This window comes from Cervus elaphus, chromosome 21 (assembly GCF_910594005.1).
Source record: "Cervus elaphus chromosome 21, mCerEla1.1, whole genome shotgun sequence".
In the NCBI taxonomy this organism is placed as follows: Eukaryota; Metazoa; Chordata; class Mammalia; order Artiodactyla; family Cervidae; genus Cervus; species Cervus elaphus.
Window position 1 is genome coordinate 63774718 of NC_057835.1, and position 4962 is coordinate 63779679.

The window sequence follows — 4962 nt, forward strand, 5'->3', positions numbered from 1 at the left end:
TTCATTTCCGTTACTATGTGTGGAGGGTCGACCCTGTGCCAGGCAGGATGCTGTGAGAGGCATCGGGGGCCAGTATGAAAGAGCCTCCATCACTTCGCTGCTGCCTGTGGCAACTGCCTCCGAATGATCTGCCCGCTTTCACCCTAGCCTTCTTCCAGGCTGTCCCTTGCATTGCTGCCACAAGGATGCTCTTGTCCCCCGTGACCCATGCAGCCCCAGCCCTCGCCACTGCTCCCACCGCTTTTAGGGGCAGTTAGGTTCCTGAACACGGTCTACAGATGACAGCCCATGTTCACCCCAGGTGCTTCCTCCTGCCTCTTCTCCCGCCGTGACCCTCTCCCGGGGCTTCTGTTCTCCTTCCCATGGTCGCCCTTCAGTTTGTCCAATGCGGCCTTTCCCCTCCATCTCAGAACTTGGGGTATGCGGTTTTTCTGCTGGGAGGATGAGGGGGCTCCTTCCTGCCTCTCCTTTTCCTCTGGGTAACTGCTACAGTTTCCACTTCAGCCTCATTCAAAGTGATCACCTCTCAGGACTCTTACTGGGAAAAATGCATCACAAAGCCTGTGTGTGCAGTTGTAGTTTTATTCATTTGAGAGATGCTTATCTCCTCTACTAGGCTGTGAGCTGTCCAAAGATGGAGTTTTGACTATGGTCGTCATTGTATTCCCAGTGCTCAGTACAGTGTAGGCTCTCAATAAACCCTTGTCAAATGGTTGGATGAATATAGACAGATTCTTACCCTCTAGGAATTTACAGTCTGGTGGAAGAAAGAATGACTAAAACAGAAAATTAAAATATGATGTAAGTGCTGTCTATGACAGAGGAACTCTAGGATCACATGGCTACTACCGTAGACAGGGATGGGAAAGAAGAGGTGGAAGAATATATATAGTGTGGTGGTTAAAAAGCACTGGCTCTGGACTCAGGCAAAGTTATGTTCAAATCCTAGTTTTATCCTTCTTAGTTGGGTAGCCATTAGGAAGGTCATTTGACCTCATTGTACCTCAGTGTCATTATCTGTAAGATGGGTCCAATAATAATACTGAAGTCTGAAGACTTGTTCTACTTGTAATGGTATATTAGTTATCTATTGCTGTGTAACAAATTATCCCAGGAATTAGAAGCTTCATACAACAAATACTTATCTTACACAGTTTCTGAGGTCAAGAATCCAGGAGTGGCTTAGTTGGGTGCTCCTGGCTCAGAATCCCTCATGAGGTTGTTATACTGTTGGGTAGGGCTGAAGTCTTGAGTGGGGTTGCAGGACCCACTTCCAAGCTCACTTACATGTCTACAAATAGGTGGCTTCAGTTCCTTCCCTGATGAGCCTTTTCACAGGGCTGCTTATGACATGGCTTCCTCCAGAATGAATCCAAGAGAAGACAGGTCCAAATGGAAGGTGCAGTCCTTCATAATCTAACCCCAGAAGGGAGATAGCATCACTTCTGCATATCCTAGTGGTCACAGAGGCAGCCCTGGACTAATGTGGTAGAGAACTTCACAGAGGCAGGAATATGAGGAGATGGGGGCCATCTTAGAGGCTGGTTACCCAGATGGTCAGATCTTAAGGACATGTGGGTTTGGTCTTTGCTTTGACCTGCTGAGGTTGCCCTGAAATGTAAGTGCTCAGGCTCATGCTCACTGGTGAATATTTTCAAGATAAGGTGCACTGACAACTCTCTGATGGTGTTGATTTAGAGTTTTGACAGTTTTCACTATTCCCTATTGATCTGTCCTCACTAGCACTGACCAGCCCCACGTAGAGCCTCTGGGATTGTTTGTTCAGTTGTTCACTCACTCATCCATCCCTTCTTTCAAAAGTACACATACTGCATTTATTGATAGTGAAATGTAGGTGTGTGAGGCTCTATAAGGAACTTTATCTCTCTGGACTGATGCAAAATCCTTTTTGAGGGAGGTGTACATTATCCCTGTTTTCACAGATCTCCAGGCTGGCACTCAAGAAGCTAGGTGACTTCGTGAAGGTCGTGGAGCTATTAAGGGGGCAGTTTCCGAGTCTGACTCAGGGCTATTTCATCCCAAAACTTATCCTCTTAAAAACAAGCATAAACCCCACTGTTCTCACTAGGGGAGTAACACAAAGTCTTTGTAAAAATTTCAGAAGATGAACAGCATAGTTACATCTTTTCACATATCTTATGATGTTATTTTTCCTTTTGGATAATTTCTGAGAAGTGTAAGTGCTTAAAAGGTGTACACAATGTTAAGGCTTTAAAGATGTATCTGGCGTACGGAGCTCCTGGAAGAGTGCTGAGCTACTCCACCAAATATATGTTCTTTATACAAATCTGTATCTAAAGATAATTAAGGATATAATGAAGCTTATATCTGAGTGTTTGTCTTGTCTCCCATGTGCTCAGGCGCTCTGTTTCGTTCTGCAACAAGAGGAGGTGGGGAAAATGAGGTTCTAATAAGAGTTTGGTTTACCAAGATCTATCCAGAAATAAAAAAAAGAGCAGCAAAAAGGTGAGAGTGATTAGATTTAGGTTTACTTTTGTTCTATCAGCTGTTTATTGTGAAATTTCAGACAATGGTGTGTTGTGTGTTTAAGAGTAAAGTGGTGTTGTTCAGACCAGCTGACTGACAGATGACTAATCATTTCCTGATCTTCGTTAATTTACTGAAAAGAGAATCAATCCAGCCATATCTTCAGTTCAGTTCAGTTCAGTCGCTCAGTTGTGTCCAACTCTTTGCGACTCCATGGACTGCAGCACGCCAGGCCTCCCTGTCCATCACCAACTCCCGGAGTTTACTAAAACTCATGTCCATTGAGTCAGTGATGCCATCCAACCATCTCATCCTCTGTTATCCCCTTCTCCTCCTGCCTTCAATCTTTCCCAGCATCAGGGTCTTTTCCAATGAGTCAGCTCTTTGCATCAGGTGGCCAAAGTATTGGAGTTTCAGCTTCAGCATCAGTCCTTCCAATGAATATTCAGGACTGATTTCCTTTAGGATGGACTGGTTGGATCTCCTTGCTGTCCAAGGGATTCTCAATCTTCTTCAACACCACAGTTCAAAAGCATCAATTCTTAGGCACTCAGCTTTCTTTATAGTCCACCTCTCACATCCATACATGACTATTGGAAAACCCATAGCCTTGACTAGATGGACCTTTGTTGGTAAAGTAATGTCTCTGCTTTTTAATATGCTGTCTAGGTTAGTCATAACTTTCCTTCCAAGGAGTAAGCGTCTTTTAATTTCATGGCTGCAATCACCATCTGCAGTGATTTTGGAGCCCCCCCAAATAAAGTCTGCCACTAGTAAACTGATTATTCAACAGAAAGGGATGATTCTATCAACAGGGTTTATCTGGTACCACCATATACAGAGTAGGGCTTCCCAGGTGGCGCTAGTGGAAAAGAATCCACCTGCAATGCAGGAGATGCAGGAGACATGGGTTTGATCCCTGGGTTGGGGGACTCCCCTGGAGGAGGGCATGGCAACCCACTCCAGTATTCTTGCCTGGAGATCCCCATGGACAGAGGAGCCTGGAGGGCTACAGTCCACAGAGTTGCAAAGAATTGGACATGACTGAAGTGACTGAGTACGCATATACAGAGTTGAAGTGCCAGGGAGAAGGCAGGCATTTTGTTTAGCAAGTCACCTAAAGGAAAACAAGTAAATGTGTATTTTTATATCCTTAATATTGGCTAATGTTTAGCAAGCGCTTGTTATATGCAGACACTGCTCCAGGGCCTTCTCTTTCTGTCATTAATACAGGCTTTTCACTTTGGGGTATGGGAACAACAGGCCATTTGTAGATGGCTGGTAAGTGTGAGAAGCTGCTACTACTGTTTGGGAAGCGTGTGGGGTCCAAATGTGTTAGACATGGTTCCACTGACTTTCTTTTTTTCATTTATTTTTATTAGTTGGAGGCTAATTACTTTACAATATTGTAGTGGTTTTTGCCATACATTGACATGAATCAGCCATGGATTTACATGTGTTCCCCATCCCGATCCCCCTTCCCTCTCCCTCTCTATCCCATCCCTCTGGGTCTTCCCAGTACACCAGCCCTGAGCACTTGTCTCATGCATCCAACCTGGGCTGGTGGTCTGTTTCACCCTTGATAGTATACTTGTTTCAATGCTGTTCTCTCAGAACATCCCACCCTCGCCTTCTCCCACAGAGTCCAAAAGTCTGTTCTGTACATCTGTGTCTCTTTTTCTGTTTTGCATATTGGGTTATCATTACCATCTTTTTAAATTCCATATATATGTGTTAGTATACTGTACTGGTCTTTATCTTTCCGGCTTACTTCACTCTGTATAATGGGCTCCAGTTTCATCCATCTCATTAGAACTGATTCAAATGAATTCTTTTTAATGGCTGAGTAATATTCCATTGTGTATATGTACCATAGCTTCCTTATCCATTCGTCTGCTGATGGGCATCTAGGTTGCTTCCATGTCCTGGCTATTATAAACAGTGCTGCGATGAACACTGGGGTGCACGTGTCTCTTTCAGATCTGGTTTCCTCGGTGTGTATGCCCAGAAGTGGGATTGCTGGGTCATATGGCAGTTCTATTTCCAGTTTTTTAAGGAATCTCCACACTGTTCTCCATAGTGGCTGTACTAGTTTGCATTCCCACCAACAGTGTAAGAGGGTTCCCTTTTCTCCACACCCTCTCCAGCATTTATTGCTTGTAGACTTTTGGATAGCAGCCATCCTGACTGGTGTGTAATGGTACCTTGTTGTGGTTTTGATTTGCATTTCTCTGATAATGAGTGATGTTGAGAATCTTTTCATGTGTTTGTTAGCCATCTGTATGTCTTCTTTGGAGAAATGTCTGTTTAGTTCTCTGGCCCATTTTTTGATTGGGTCATTTATTTTTCTGGAATTGAGCTTCAGGAGTTGCTTGTATATTTTTGAGATTAATCCTTTGTCTGTTGCTTCATTTGCTATTATTTTCTCCCATTCTGAGGGCTGTCTTTTCACCT